The sequence below is a fragment of the Vulpes lagopus genome, chromosome X (assembly GCF_018345385.1).
Source record: "Vulpes lagopus strain Blue_001 chromosome X, ASM1834538v1, whole genome shotgun sequence".
NCBI classification, from domain to species: domain Eukaryota; kingdom Metazoa; phylum Chordata; class Mammalia; order Carnivora; family Canidae; genus Vulpes; species Vulpes lagopus.
In genome coordinates, this window is record NC_054848.1 from 42,244,380 (window position 1) to 42,260,951 (window position 16,572).

The 16,572-nt window shown below is 40.8% G+C and overlaps 1 pseudogene; it reads left to right on the top strand.

Annotated features, from left to right (window-relative positions):
* Positions 1-11,880: 11,880 nt before the first annotated feature.
* Positions 11,881-12,611, top strand: LOC121483406 (annotated as a pseudogene).
* The last annotated feature ends 3,961 nt before the right edge of the window (positions 12,612-16,572 follow it).

Below are 16,572 nucleotides of genomic sequence, written 5' to 3' on the forward strand. Positions count from 1 at the left end.
ATAAGAATGGTTCACTGTGCCAAACCATTTGTACAGTGTGATTTATGCTGAGCACCTGCATTCCTTCAGAGAGTCTGGAATTTGGGTACGTGCTAAGTAGAGGGTGACTAGTAACTAACCCCCAGTGAAGACCTTAGGCACTGAGTCTCTAATGAGCTTCCCTGGGAGACAACACATCACATGTATTGTCACAACTCAGTGCTGGAGAAATTAAATGCATCCTGTGTGACTGCACTAGGAGAGGATTCTTAGAAGCTTGTACCTGGGGGCACCTGGAAGCTTAGTGGTTGAACATATGCCTTCAGCTCAGGTCGTGATCCTGGGGTCCTAGGATTAAGTCCCACATCGGGCTCCCTGTGAGTAGCCTGCTCCTCCTTCTGCCTATGTCTGCCTCTCTCTGTGTGTCTCTCATTGATAAATATATAAAATCTTAAAAAAAGAAGCTTATGCCTGGTTTCCTTTGGACTTCAGCCCATATTGCTTTTCCCTTTGCTCAAGGGAAGTGGACAGACTAAGGAAGTCTGTGTATGAATTTCTCCAGATTAGGGATCCCTGGGTGGCGCAGCGGTTTAGCGCCTGCCTTTGGCCCAGGGCGCGATCCTGGAGACCCGGGATCGAATCCCAAGTCGGGCTCCCGGTGCATGGAGCCTGCTTCTCCCTCTGCCTGTGTCTCTGCCTCTCTCTCTCTCTGTGTGTGTGACTATCATAAATAAATAAAAATAAATTAATAAAAAATAAAAATAAAAACTTTAAAATGGAAATGAAACCAAATCTGTATCCTAAGTGAGTGCATTGCTTATTGCTAGAAGTATATCTACTTCCAGGCCCTCTCCACGACCATAGGTGGGAAATACACACACACACACACACACACACACACACACACAGTTCTCTTTCTCTCTGTCTTATCTAAAATCTTGAGTTCATCTTGTTACCTCTAATCCAGTTCAATACTTCAGGGTACATTCTTCTCTTCCTCCACCCATGTTTATAACTTCCTTCTTATATTTGTAATTCTGTTAGTAAGTAACCTACCCATTATTTCTAACATATTGTTCCTGAAGCCTAGATTACACAAAAGGGATTTGGGGAATTGTTAACCCATACTTCTAGGAAAGCAAATCTATTTATTAGAGATCAATATTTATTTACAGGCTTATTTATTTATTTATTTGTTTGTTTGTTTATTTATTTATTTGTTTTTAAAGAGAGAGGGGTGCCTGGGTGGATCAGTTGGTTAAGTGTCTGCCTTCCGCTCAGGTCATGATCTTAGGGTCCCAAGACAGAGCCCCACGTCGGGCTCCCTGCTCAGCCAAAATCTGGAATCTCCCTCTCCATCTGCCCCTAAAGCCTCCCCAAGGCCCTCCCCCACTCGTCCTCTCAGAAGTGCGCCCTCTTTCTCAAATAAATAAATAAATAAATAAATAAATAAATAAATAAAAATAAAATCTTAAAAAAAAAATAAAGAGGGAAGGGGAGAGGGGCAGAGGGAGAGAAAGAATCTTAAGCAGCCTCCATGCCCAGGATGGAGCCCAATACCCGCTCGATATGACGACCCTGAGATCACTACCTGAACCAAAACCAAGAGTCCCATGCTTAATTGAGCCACCCAGGTACCCTTACAGGCATTTTTAAAAATTCGATTTATTTATTCATGGGAGACACAAAGAGAAGCAAAGCCATAGGCAGGGGGAGAGGCAGGCTCCATGCAGGGAGCCTGAGGTGGGACTAAATCCTGGGACTCTAGGATCACGCCCTGAGCCAAAGGCAAATGCTCAACAGCTGAGCCACCCAGGCGTCCCTTTTTTAAAATTATTTTTTTATTTTTTTTAACCTACAGGTGTGTTATGTTATGTTATGCTATGTTATGTTAAGATTTTATTTATTTATTCATGAAAGACATGGAGAAGGATCCCTGGGTGGTGCAGCGGTTTGGCGCCTGCCTTTGGCCCAGGGCGGGATCCTGGAGACCTGGGATCGAATCCCACTCGGGCTCCCGGTGAATGGAGCCTGCTTCTCCCTCTGCCTGTGTCTCTGCCTCTCTCTCTCTCTCTCTCTCTCTCTCTCTCTCTCTCTGTGTGACTATCATAAAAAATAATAATAATAATAATAAAAGAAAGACATGGAGAGAGAGGCAGAGACACAGGCAGAGGGAGAAGCAGGCTCCCTGTGGAGAGCCCCATGTGGGACTTGATCCCAGGACCCTTTGATCCCGCCCTGAGCCAAAGGCAGACGCTCAACTGGAGAGCCACCCAGGTGTCCCCCGCTATGGGCATTTTAAAGGTAAAATTTCCATATAGTAGGGATGCCTGGGTGGTTCAGTGGTTGAGCGTCTGCCTTTGGCTCAGGGCGGGATCTCAGAGTCAGGGATTGAGTCCCGCGGTGGGCTCCCTGCTCCCTGTGATGAGCCTGCTTTTTCCTCTGCCTGTGTCTCTGCATCTTTCTCCCTGTGTCTCTCATGGATAAATACATAAATCTTTTTAAAAAATTTCCATACAGTAAAATTCACAAATCAAAATTTATACCATCCTGACAAATTATGAATATATTCAAGTAGCCCATACCCCTATCAAGATATAGAGTATTTCATAACCCCTAGAAACTTCCCTCCTACTCCTTTCCAGTCAATCCCTTCCTGCATGGGGCAATTACTGTTCTGAGTTGTTTGGGGGGAAGCATGTGGATGTTCAATTGTTCCATCATTTGTTGAAAATATTATCCATTCCAGGGGCACCTGGGAGGCTCAGTCAGTTGAGCATCCAACTCCTGATTGCAGCTCAGGTCATGATCTTGGGGTCATGGGGTTGTGAGACTGAACTCCAGGTTGGGCTCTGTGCTGGGCTTGGAGCCTGCTTGAGGTTCCCTCTTTCCCTGCTCCTTCCTCTCCCCACTTGTACTCTCTCTCTCAAAAAAAAAAAAAAAAGGAAAGAAAAAAAAATTATTATCCAATCTGCACTGCCTTTGTACGTTTTGTAAAAGTCAATTGACCAGATGCCTGGGTGGCTCAGATGGTTGAGCAACTGGCTCTTGATTTCAGCTCAGGATCCTAGGATAGAGCCCTATGCTGAGCTCTAGACTCAGTTTAGAATCTACCTGAGATTCTGCCCTCTCTCTTCTCTCTCTTCCTCTGCCCTTCCCCCTGCTAGCATGTGCATGCTTCCTCTCTCTCTCTCTCAAATAAATAAATAAATAAATAAATAAATAAATAAATAATTTTTTTAAAATGTCAATTGGCCATATATGTGTGGGTCTATTTCTGGAGTTTCTATTTTCTTTCATTGATAGATGTTGTCTGGACACCAATACCACGTCTTGATTCATATAGCTTTACAATAAGTCTTGAAGTCAGGAAGTCCTCTAAATTCGTTCTTGCTTTTCTAAGTTGTTTTTTTAAGTTTTTTTTTTTTTTAAGTTTTTTTTTTTTTACTACACCTATCATGGGGCTTGAACTCATGACCTCAATATCAAGAGTTGCATGTTCTTCCAACTGAGCTAGCCAGGCTCCTCTCTAAATCGTTTGGTCCTTTTCATTTCCATATGAATTTTATTTTTATTTTTTTTTAAGATTTTATTTATTTACTCACAAGAGACACACACACACACACACACACACACAGAGGCAGAGACACAGGCAGAGGAAGAAGCAGGCTCCATGCAGGGAGCCCGATGTAGGACTCCATCCTGGGACTCCAGGATCATGCCCTGAGCCACAGGCAGATGCTTAATCACTGAGCCACTCAGGTGTCCCTCCATATGAATTTTAGAATCTGGGCAGCCTGGGTGGCTCAGCAGTTTAGCGCCGCCTTCGGCCCGGGTCCTGATCCTGGAGACCTGGGATCGAGTCCTGCATCAGGCTTCCGGCACGAAGCCTGCTTCTCTCTCTGCCTGTGTCTCTACCTCTCTGTCCCTGTGTCTCTCATGAATAAATAAATGAAATTTAAAAAAAAAGAATTTTAGAATCTGCTTGCCAATTCTACAAAACATGCTAGGATTTTGAGTGAGATTGCATTAAATATATAGATCAATCATGAGAGAGTTGACATCTTACTATGACTGAGTCTTATGATCCATGAACCTGGTGTATCTGTCCACTTATTAAATCTTTAATTTCTCCCAGCAAAGCTTTGTACTCAGTGTATAGGTCTTATACATGTACCTCCATATTTTCAATGGTACAATGAATGTTATTTTAAAATTTCAATTCCCTATGGGTCGTTGCTGGTATATAGAAATATAGTTAAATGTGTATATTGAGCTTGTATCCTGCAATCTTACTAAAGTCACTTATAAGTTCTAGTGGGGTTTTTTGATATCCCATGATTTTTCTACATAGATGAATACATATATACATGTCACTTCCAAGTAAAGACAGCTTCATTTCTTCCTTTCCAATCTGTATACAACTTTTCTTTCTTTCTTGCCTTTTGCATGGACTGTCCCTCCAGTACAATGTTGAATTGAAGTGATGAGAGTGGACATCCTTGCTTTCTTCCTGATCTTGGGGGGAAGGGCATTCGGCCTTACACCATTAAGTTTGATTAAGTTTGATATTACTACCATTTGCAATGATATGGATGGAGCTAGAGAGTATAATGCTAGGCAAAATAAGTCAGTCAGAGAAAGACAAATACTATACGATTTCACCCCTATGTAGAGTTTAAGAAACAAAACAAATGAACAAAGGGGAAAAAGAGAGAGAGAGAAAAGCAAGCCAAGAAATAGACTCTTTCTCTCCGTCCCTTTTTTTAAAAAATTGATCTTTATTTATCTATGATAGTCACACAGAGAGAGAGATGCAGAGACACAGGCAGAGGGAGAAGCAGGCTCCATGCACCGGGAGCCCGACGTGGGATTCGATCCCGGGTCTCCGGATCGCGCCCTGGGCCAAAGGCAGGCGCTAAACCGCTGTGCCACCCAGGGGTCCCCTGTCTCTTGTTTTTTAAACAGACTCTTAACTACAGAGAAAAACCTGGTTACCAGAACGGGGGTGGGGGGTGGGGGACGGGCGGGGTGGGGGGCAGTAAATAGATGCTGAGGATTAAGGAGTGCACTTCTTGTGATGAGCACCAGATGTTGTATAGAAGTGTTGAGTCACTCTATTCTATGCCTGAAACTGCTATTACACTGCATGTTGACTAACCAGAATCAAAATTAAAACTTAAAAAAAGTTTGACATTACTATGGGTTTTTGTAAATGCTCTTTATCATGATGAAGATATGTTACCTTTTATTTCTAGTTTTCTAAGAGCTTTTTTTAAAATCAGGAATGGATGATGAATTTTTGTCAAATGCTCTTTCTGCATTGTTGAGATGATCATGGGTTTTGCTTGCATTCTTGGAGTAAATTCAGTTTTGTCTTGATGTATTATCTTTTGTATATATTGTTGGATTTGATTTACTAAAATGTTGCTAAAAACTTTTGCGACTCTGTGAAGGATACTTGTGTATACACTTGACTCTTTTTTAAAACTTTTAAGTTTTTATTTTTTTTCAAAGATTTTTTTTGAGAGGGAGAGAGAGAGAGAGAGAGAGAGAGAGAGAGAGAGAGAGAGAGAGAGGGCACAAGTTGGGGGGGGGACAGAGGGAGAGGCAGGGAGCCAGATCTGGGGCTCAATCCCAAGACCCTGGGATCATGATCCGACCCAAGTTGAAGGCAGACGCATAACCCACTGAGCCACCTAGGCACCCCTTTTTATTTATTTTTTTTAAGTAAGCTCTATGCCCAACATGGGGCCTGAACTCATCACCTGGGGACTGAGAGTCATTCTCCACCCACTGAGCCAGCCAGGCACCCCTACAATTGACTATTGATCAGTGGAGTGGGGGCGCTGACCCCCTGCACAGTTGAAACTCCACATATAAATTTTGACTCCCCAAAACCTTAACCATTAATAGCCTACTGTTAACTGGAAACCTTATTGTTAATATGAACATCAATTAACACATATTATGTATATGTATTATATACCATATTCTTACAACAAAGTAAGCTAGGGAAAAGAAAATGTTATTAGGAAACTCAAAAGGAGGGACGCCTGAGTGGCTCAGTGGTTGAGCATCTGCCTTTGGCTCAGGTCGTGATCCTGGGGTCCTGGGATCGAGTCCCGCATTGGGCTCCCTGTGGGGAGTCTGCTTCTCCCTCTGCCTAAGTGTCTGCCTTTCTCTGTGTGGCCTCATGAATAAATAAATAAAATCTTTTAAAAAAGGAAATTCGTAAGAGAAAATACATACACAGTACTGTACAGTATTTATTTAAAAATCCACATATAAGTGGACATGTGCAGTTCAAACCCATGTTGCTCAAGGATCAACCATAATTTTCTTATTTTTAAAAAAGATCTATTTATCTGACAGAAAGATAGATAGATAGCACAGAGGGGAGGGGCAGAGGGAGAGGGAGAGAGAATATTAAGCAGACACTGCACTAATCTCAGAGCCCAACGTGGCACTAGATCCCACGACCCTGAATCATGACCCTGATATCACAACCCCAACCTGAAACCAAGAGTCAGATGCTCAACCAGGCACCCCAACTGTAGTTTTCTTATAATGACATTCTCTGGTTTAGTATCAGAGTAATGCTAGTCTCATAGAATGAGATGGGAGTATTCCCTTCTCTTAAATCTGGAAGAGTTTGCGTAGAATTGATATTTTTTTCTTCCTTAACTATTTGGTACAATTTCCCAAAAAAGCCATCTGGGCCTGGAATTTCCTTTGTGGAAAGATGTCTTATTACAGATTCAATGTCTTTAATAGATACAGGGTTATTCAAATTGTCTATTTCTTCCTGAGTCTTGGTATTTTGTGTCTTGTTGCCAGAATTGTTGTCATAAAGATGTTCAAAATATTCCCCTATTATTCTTCTTTTAAAATTATGGTAAAATGTACATAACACGAAACTTACCGTTTAAACTATTTTTAAGTGTACAATTCAGTAGCACTAAATAAATTCAGTGTTGTGTAACCATCACCACTGTGTATTTCCAGGACTTTTTCATCATCCCAAACAGAAACTCTGTACCCATTAAGCAATAACTCTTCATTCTCCCCCAATTGCCAACCCCCACCCCCTTGTAACCTCTACTCTACTTTCTGTCTCAGGGAATTTGCCTACCCTAGACATCTCATAAAAGTAGAATTACACAATACGTACAATCCTTTTATATCTGGCTTATTTTACTTTGCATAGTGTCCATGTTATAGCATGTATCATCATTTTATTTCTTTTTATGGTGAAATAATATTCCACTATTTTGTTTATCCATGCATCTGTCAATGGACACTTGGGTTGTTTCCACCTTTTGGCTGTTGTGAATAATGCTAAGAATGCTGGTGTACAAGTATCCCCTGTTATTCTTTTACTATCTGTAAACTGTGATGATGTCACCTCTCTCATTCTTGATATTGGTCATTTATGTCTTCTCTCTTTTTTCCTGATCAATCTGGCTAGAAGTTTATCAGTTTTACTAATTTTCTCAGTAATATTGGTTTCATTGATTTCATTTAGTGTTTTTCTGTCTTCTTTGTCACTGATTTCCACTCCGACCTTTATTATTTTGCTTCTTTTGCTTATTTTTCTCTTATTTTTCTAGTTCCTTAAGGTGGAAGTTGGAGTAGTTGATTTTATTTATTTATTTAATTTTTATTTATTTATGATAGTCACAGAGAGAGAGAGAGAGAGGCAGAGACACAGGCAGAGGGAGAAGCAGGCTCCATGCACCGAGAGCCCGATGTGGGATTCGATCCCGGGTCTCCAGGATCGCGCCCTGGGCCAAAGCAAGCGCCAAACCACTGCGCCACCCAGGGATCCCTGATTTTATTTATTTATTTATTTATTTTTAAAAATATTTTATTTATTTATTCATGAGAGACACACAGAGAGAGGGGCAGAGACACAGGCAGAGGGAGAAGCAGGCTTCATGTAGGAAGCCCAGTGTGGGACTAGATCCCGGGACTCCGGGACCACACCCTGAGCCAAAGGCAGATGTTCAACTGCTGAGCCACTTAGACATCCCTGGAGTAGTTGATTTTAAACCGTCCTTTAATACAGCATTTTTGTACCATAAATTTCTCAAGATTGCTTTAGTTGCATCCCATAAATTCTGATATATTTTTTTCATTTATTCAGTTCATTTACAATTTCCCTTTATAATTCACTTGATAATTTGCCTTTGAATTTCCTCTTTGACCCATAGGTTATTTAAAGATTATTATTTAGTTTCCATATATTTGGGGACTTTCCAAATCTACTTCTGTTACTGGCTTCCAATTTATTTATTTATTTATTTATTTATTTTTTAAATTTAATTATGATAGTCACAGAGAGAGAGAGAGAGGCAGAGACATAGGCAGAAGGAGAAGCAGGCTCCATGCACCGGGAGCCTGATGTGGGATTCGATCCTGGGTCTCCAGGATCGCGCCCTGGGCCAAAGGCAGGCGCCAAACCGCTGCGCCACCCAGGGATCCCCTGGCTTCCAATTTAAATCAATTTTGGTTAAAGAACATGGTATTACCTGAATCCTTTTAAATGTCTTCAAATTTACTTTGTGGTCTAGAACATGGACTATCTTTGTAAATATTTTATGTGCACCTGAAGGAAATGTATATTCTGCATTTGCTGGGTGAAATCTTCCATAAATGTCAGTCAGGTCGAATTGATTGATAGTTTTGGCCCATTCCTCTACATCCTTACTGATTTTCTGTCTACTTGATTTTCTGTCTGATTGTTCTATCAATTATTGAGAGAGGAAAAAAAATTATTGAGAGAGGAGTGCTGAAATCTGATTTTATTCACAGATTTGTCTATTTCTCATTGCAATCCAATCAATTTTTGCTTCATTTATTTTGAAGCTCTGTTATTGACATAGTTGGGCTTAAATCTACTGTCTCTTTTCTATTTGTCCTATTTGTTTGTTGTTTCCTCTCTCTCTCTTCTTTTGAATTTTTTAGTATTTTTAATAATACTCTCTTATCTCCTTTGCTGATTTATTAGTTATAACTCTTTGTCTTATTTTAGTAGTTGCTTTAGCATTTATCTTTAATTTATAACTAATCTTTACCTTATTATAGCTTACCATCCAATGATACTGTACTATTTCATGTATGGTATAAGAAATTTAAAACTGTGTATTTCCATTTCTCCCCTCCCAACATTTGTGTTATTGTTGGCCATATATTTTCTTTCTACGTGTGTTTCTCACAATATGGTGTTCTTCCTCTGCCTCTCTCTTTCTGTAAAGCTATGTTGCCTTTTAAAGGTATTTAAATAATAAGAAAAAAGTCTTAATGTTTACTAACATAATTATCAATTCTGGTGTTCATCATTCCTTTGTGTAAATCTAGGCTTCCATATGGTATTATTTTCTTTCTGTCTGAAGGAGTTCCTTTGACATTTCCTCTTTTTAGATTGTATTTATTTATTTATTTATTTATTTATTTACTTCAGAGAGAGAGAGAGAGAGAGAGAGAGAGAGACTGAGCAGAGGGGCAGAGGGAAAAGGACAAGCAGACCCCCTGCTGAGCAGGGAACCTGATGCAGGCAGGGCTGGATCCTAGGACCCTGAGACCACGACCTGAGCAGAAGACAGACACTTAACCAACTGAGCCACCCAGGTGCCCCATTCCTTTAGCATTTCTTATACTGCAGGTCTTCTGGTGATGAATTCCTTCAGGTTTTTCTTTTTTCTTCCATATTTGGGTAGCTTTTATTTTGAACTCCTTATCATCAGAATTATATGTTAACATCTTTTCAAGTTTTGTTTTTAATAGCTTTTAGTTTGTTTGTAAGTAATCTCTATACCCACCATGGGGCTTGAACTCCTACCCTGAGATGAAGATTTGCATGCTCTTCTGACTGAGCCAGCCAGGCACTCCTTTTTGTTTTAATTTTTAAATGTTATTATTTTTTATAGCTTTATTGAGATATAATTCACCTCCCAAACAATTCACACATTTAAAGTGTATGATCTGGGACACCTGGGTAGCCCAGTGGTTTGCCTTGGGCTCAGGGTGTGGTCCTGGATCCGGGATTGAGTCCCACATCTGGCTCCCTATGAAGGAGCCTACTTCTCCCTCTGTCTACGTCTCTGCCTCTCTCTGTGTGTCTCTCATGAATAAATAAATAAAATCTTAAAAAATAATAAAATAAAGTGATTCAATGATTTTGTAGTATATTCACAGAGTTGTACAATCATCAGCGCAATTTTAGAACATTTCCATCATCTCAAAGAGAAAGTCTTTACTCATTAGCAGCCACTCCCCATTCCCCTCCAACTCTAGGCAACCACTAATCTACTTTCTATTTCTATAGATGTGCTCTTCTGGATATGTCATAAATAGAATCACACAGGGTCGCCTGGGTGGCTCAGTTGGTTAAGTGACTACCTTCAGCTCAGGTCATGATCTCAGGGTCCCAAGATGGAAACCTTGTCTGGCTCCCTGATGAACAGGGAACTTGCTCTTCCTTCTCCCTCAGCCTGCAGCTCCCCCTGCTTGTGCATGCTCTTTCTCTCTGTCAAATAAATAAAATCTTAGAAAGAAGAAAGAAAGAAAGAAAAAGAAGAAAGAAAGAAAGAAAGAAAGAAAGAAAGAAAGAAAGAAAGAAAGAAAAGAAAGAAAGAAAGAAAAGAAAAGAAAGAAAGAAAGAAAGAAAGAAAGAAAGAAAGAAAGAAAGAAAGAAAGAAAGAAAAAAGAATCACACAATATCTGGTCTTTTATGGCTGGCTGCATTCAATAGGCATAATGTTTCAAGGTTTATACGTATTGTAGCATTATCAGTACTTCATTTCTTCTTATTGCCGAATAATATTCCATTGTATGGGTATACCATATTTTATTTATCCATTCATCAGTTGGTGGACATTTGGATTATTTTCACTTTTTGGCTATTATAAACGATCATTCTTATTTTTATTTTTTAAAAGATGTTATTTGTTTATGAGAGAGAGAGAGAGAGGCAGAGACACAGGCAAAGGGAGAAGCAGGCTCCATGCAGGGAGCCCAACGTGAGACTTGATTCCCCCGTCTCCAGGATCAGGCCCTGGACTGAAGGTGGCGCTAAACTGCTGAGCCACCTGGGCTGCCCTAAACAATCATTTTTAAAGTCTTTTTTCCTCCTGTGTATTTCATTTTGGATAATTTCTATCATTCATTTTCACTAATCTTTTCTTTCAGAATGTCTATCTAACCTGCCATTAATTCCATCTAATGTATTTTTAAAACTAGATGTTGTGAGGGGTCTGGGTGGCTCAGTCAGTTAAGTGTCTGCCTTTGGCTCAGGTCATGATCTCAGGGTCCTGGGGTCAAGCCTCGAGTCGAGTTCCCTGCTTTTGGGGAGTCTCCCTCTCCTCCCTACTTGTGCTCTCTCTCTAATAAATAAATTAACTATTTTTAAAAAACAGATGTTTCAGTCCTGAAAGTTCAATTTAGATTTTATATATGTTCCACATTTCTACTTAACATGTCCAATCTCTCCTCTAGCTTTTTGAACATATGAAATACAGGCACAGTAACTCTTTTAATGTCCTTGTCTACTAATTCTCTCATTATTAGTGTCATTTCTGGGTCTGTTTCTATTGCATTTTCTCTTCATTATGGGTTGGATTTTCCTATTTCTTTGCATACCGATAATCTTGCACTGGGATGCCTGGGTGGCTCAGCGGTTGAGCTTCTTCTGCCTTTGACTCAGGACATGATCCTGGGGTCCTGAGATCAAGTCCTGCATTGGGCTCCCTGTAGGGAGCCTGCTTCTCCCACTGCCTGTGTCTTTGCCTCTCTCTGTGTGTGTCTCTCATAAATAAATAAAATCTTTAAAAAAAAATCTTGCCTCAAAAAAAAAAAATCTTGTCTCTTCCCCCGAGCCACCTGAGGTGACCTCCAAAAATGGTTTTCTACTCGTTGGACCCAGAAAACCCTACAAAATCACGCAAATCAAGGGGCAGCCCGGGTAGCTCAGCGGCTTAGCATCGCCAGGGTGTGATCCTGGAGACCCGGATTGAGTCCCACGTCGGGCTCCCTGCATGGAGCCTGCTTCTGCCTGTGTCTCTGCCTCTCTCTCTGCGTTTCTCATGAATAAATAAATAAAGTATTTTTTAAAATCATGCAAATCGAGAGTTTCAAATCTTCGTGTTCACTTTATGAACACGCGTGAAACTGCCCAGGCCAGCAAGGGTATGCACATCCGAAAAGCCACCAAGTATCTGAAAGATGTCACTTTGCAGAAGCAGTGTGTGCCATTCCATCACTACAATGGTGGAGTTGATAGGTGTGCTCAGGCCAAGCAGTGGGGCTGGACACAGGGTCAGCGGCCCAAGAAGAGTGCTGAATTTTTACTGCACATGCTTAAAAATGCAGAGAGTAATGCTGAACTTAAGGGTTTAAATGTAGATTCTCTGGTCATTGAGCACATCCAGGTGAATAAAGCCCCCAAGATGTGATGTAGAACTTACAAGGCTCATGGCTGGATTAACCCATACATGAGCTCTCCCTGCCACATCGAGATGATTCTTACTGAAAAAGAGCAGATTGTTCCTAAACCAGAAGACGAGGTTGCACAGAAGAAAAAGATATCCCAGAAGAAACCGAAGAAACAAAGACTTATGGCCTGGGAGTAAATTCTATATAGAATAAATGCAAATTTTAAAAAATCTTATGCTGTATGAGGGACATTGTGACTCTTTTTTGGGTACTGGATATTTCTGTATTCCTCTAACTATTCTTGAGTTTTGTTTGGGGATGTGATTAAGTTACTTGGAAACACTTTGTTACTTTCTGGTACAGCTTTTAAGCTTTGTTAGGCAGGACCATAGCAGTATTGAGACTTGGTTTAAGTGTCCCCACTACTAGGGCAAGACTCTTCTTAGTACTCTACCCAGTAATCCATGAATTATGAGGTTTTCTTCTCTGACTTTTGGTAAAAGATGTTTACTGCTCAGTGTGAATTCCAGGTATTGTTCTTTTTAATCTTTTCGTGTATTTTCCCCTTTGATAGTTTCCTCACAAGCCTGTGCTGATTAACAGTCAAGTGAATACCAGTGGAAACCCCCTGGAGATCTGTGGAATTGCTTTTCTATGAATCCCTCTATACTCTGATACTCTGCGTTGCTAACTCTAACTGCCTTGGCTTCCACCAGATTCTCAGATTTTTACAAAATATTATTTATTTATTTATTCACAAGAGACACACTGAGAGAGGCAGAGACATAGGAGGAGGGAGAAGCAGGCTCCATGCAGGGAGCCGGATGCAGGACTCGATCCCAGGATCACGCCCTGAGCTGAAGGCAGATGTTTAATCACTGAGCCACTGAGGCATCCCAGACTCTCAGATTTGTCTCCTCAACAGAGGCAGACTTCTAGGCTGTTTTTTATTTTAAAAGAAATGTTTTCTTATTAAGTAAACCCTCCCCCCATTACGGGGCTCAAACTCATGACCCTGAGATCAAGAGTCACATGCTCTACCAGCTGAACCAGCCAGGAGCCCCTAGGCTTGTTGGGTTTGCCTGAGTTGGCCCTCTCTGTCTTAGGCAGTAACATGGGCAATGATAAGGCTTGCCTTGTTTATTCCCCATCTCTCAGGGATCACTTTCCATTGTTACCTGATGTCCAATATCTTGATATTTGTTGTTGCATGTATATTCTCTAGATTTTTATTTCAGGCAGGAAGGTAAATTTGGTCCCCATTACTCTATCTTGATTGGAAATAGAAATCTCCTTATTGTTTTGCTAAGCTTGTAATTCTATCTACTACTAAACCAGGGGTGTTAAAACCTCTGATCATGATTGTAGACTTGTGTATTTCACTCTTTGTGTTTGTGTTGTGTCATTTTTGGGAAATTCTGTTATTAAGTGTCTTACATATTTATGATTCTATATCTTCCTGATGAATTCACCCTTTTATCATTATGAAATGTCTCTATCTTTGGTAATTCTGAGTCTTTTTTTTAACTTATTTATTTATTTATTCAGAGAGAGCAAAAGAGAGGCAGAGACACAGGCAGAGGGAGAAGCAGGCTCCATGCAGGGAACCCGACGTGGGACTTGATCCAGGGTCTCCAGGATCACACCCCGGGCTGCAGGCAGCGCTAAACCGCTACGCCATCGGCGGCGCTGCCCAATTTTCAGAGTCTTAAAGTGTATTTTGTCCGTTATTATTAGAACCATTCCAGCTTTCTTTTTTTTTTTAAGATTTTATTTATTTATTCATGAGAGATATAGAGAGAGGCAGAGACACAGGCAGAGGGAGAAGCAGGCTCCATGCAGGGAGCCCGATGTGGGACTCGATCCCAGGACTCCAGGATCATGCCCTGGGCCAAAGGCAGACGCTCAACCACTGAGCCACCCAGGCGTCCCCCATTGCAGCTTTCTTAAGTTTAATGTTTGCCTGGTATATGTATTTCTATGCATTAAATTTATTTTAAAATAAATCATTGTGTTATTTCTATTTTTTAAAAGATTATCTATTTATTTGTTTATTTGAGAGAGAGAGCACACACAGAGGCGAGGGGGAGAGGGAGAGAGAGAGGGAGAAGCAGGACCCTGGGATCATGACTTGAACTGAAGACAGAAGCCCAACCAACTGAGCCACTAGGCACCTCAATCATTGTGTTTTTAAAGATTTTGTTTATTTAAGAGAGAGAGAGAGAGAAAGAAAGTGCAAGCAAGGGGAGGGGCAGAGGGAGAGAGAGAAACAGACTCCCTGTTGAACAGGGAGCCCAACTCAGGGCTTGATCCCAGGACCCCAAGATCATGACCTGAGCCAAAGGCAGCCACTTAACGACTGAGCCACCCAGGCACCACTCTATGCATTAAATTTCAAACTATCTGTGTCATCTTTTCTAATGTGCTTCTCTCATAGACACCATATAGTTGAGTATAGTGCCATGCCAAGCCATATTAGAGCCTGAGGCAGAAGGAAAACTGTGTACCTCTATATATTTTTAATGTAAATTTTATTTTTTTTAATTTTTATTTATTTATGATAGTCACAGAGAGAGAGAGAGAAAGGCAGAGACACAGGCAGAGGGAGAAGCAGGCTCCATGCACCGGGAGCCAGACGTGGGATTCGATCCCGGGTCTCCAGGATTGCGCCCTGGACCAAAGGCAGGCGCCAAACCGCTGCGCCACCCAGGGATCCCCTTAATGTAAATTTTAATTAAAATAATTAAATTTGCTCTAGAACCCAGTTGTGAGAAAAAACTGACAAGCAGAGAAGTAGATGTATTAAAATGGACCTTATTTTAAGTTTGAATATTTTATTTATACCAAAAATACAATTTATTATAATTTTGCTTTCCTGGTTTTAATAGAAGCAAGCTCACCAATAATATTTTCAAAATGTGCTTCTTTGCTTATCTTGTTATCAGTTGAGAGAATTGCCATGTTTGATAATTTCTCCTGACCAAGTAACAATCTGAAATAATTTTTTAAAAGATTTTATTTATTTATTCATGAGAGACACAGAGAGAGAGAGAGAGAGAGGCAGAGACACAGGCAGAGGGAGAAGCGGGCTCCATGCAGGGAGCCTGACGTGGGACTCGATCCCAGGACTCCAAGATCATGCCCTGGGCCAAAGGCAGGCGCCAAACCACTGAGCCACCCAGGGATCCCCCTGAAATAATTTTTTTGAAATAATTTTTAATCAACTTCAGTTTACAGAAACTTCTTTTGCAAGACACCATTGTGACTGGCACTGTTAAAATACTCTCAAGGTCTCTTTTTAAAGATTTTATTTTTTTAAGATTTTTAAATTTATTTATTCATGAGAGACACAGAGAGGCAGAGACACAGGCAGAGGGAGAAGCAGGCTCCATGCAGGGAGCCCGATGTTGGACGCCCTAAGCCAAAGGCAGATGCTCAACCGCTGAGCCACCCAGGTGTCCCAAGATTTTATTTATTTATTCATGAGAGACACACAGAGAGAGGCATAGACATAGGCAGAGAGAGAAGCAGGCTTCTTGCGGGAAGCCCAATGCAAGACTCGATCCGAGGACCCCAGGATCACGACCTGAGCCAAAGGCAAACACTCAACCACTGAGCCACCCAGGTGCCCTCTCAAGGTCTTGTATGAACTCACAAAAGGCCCCGAATAGACAAAGATCTTGAGAAAGAACAAACTTGGAGGCATCACAATCCCAGATTTTAAGATATACAACATAGCTGTAGTCATCACAACAGTATTATACTGGCACAAAATGGACACATAGGTCAATAGAACAGAATAGAGAGCTCTGAAATAAACCCACACTTATATGGTCAATTTATCTATGGCAAAAGAGATTAGAATATGTAATGGGGAAAGGACAGTCTCTTCAAGAAATGGTATTGGGGGTCCTGGTTGGCTCAGTCACTAGAGAGTGTGACTCTTGATCTTAGGGTTGTGAGTCTGAGCCCCATGTTGTATATAGAGATTACTTAAAAATAGGTCTTTAAAAAAAAGAAATGGTGCCGGGAAAACTGAACAGCTATATGCAAAAGAATGAAACTGGACCATTTTCTTACACCATACATAAAAATAAACTCAAAATGGTTTAAAGACCTAAATGTGAGATCTGAAACCATAAAAATTCTAGAAGAAAA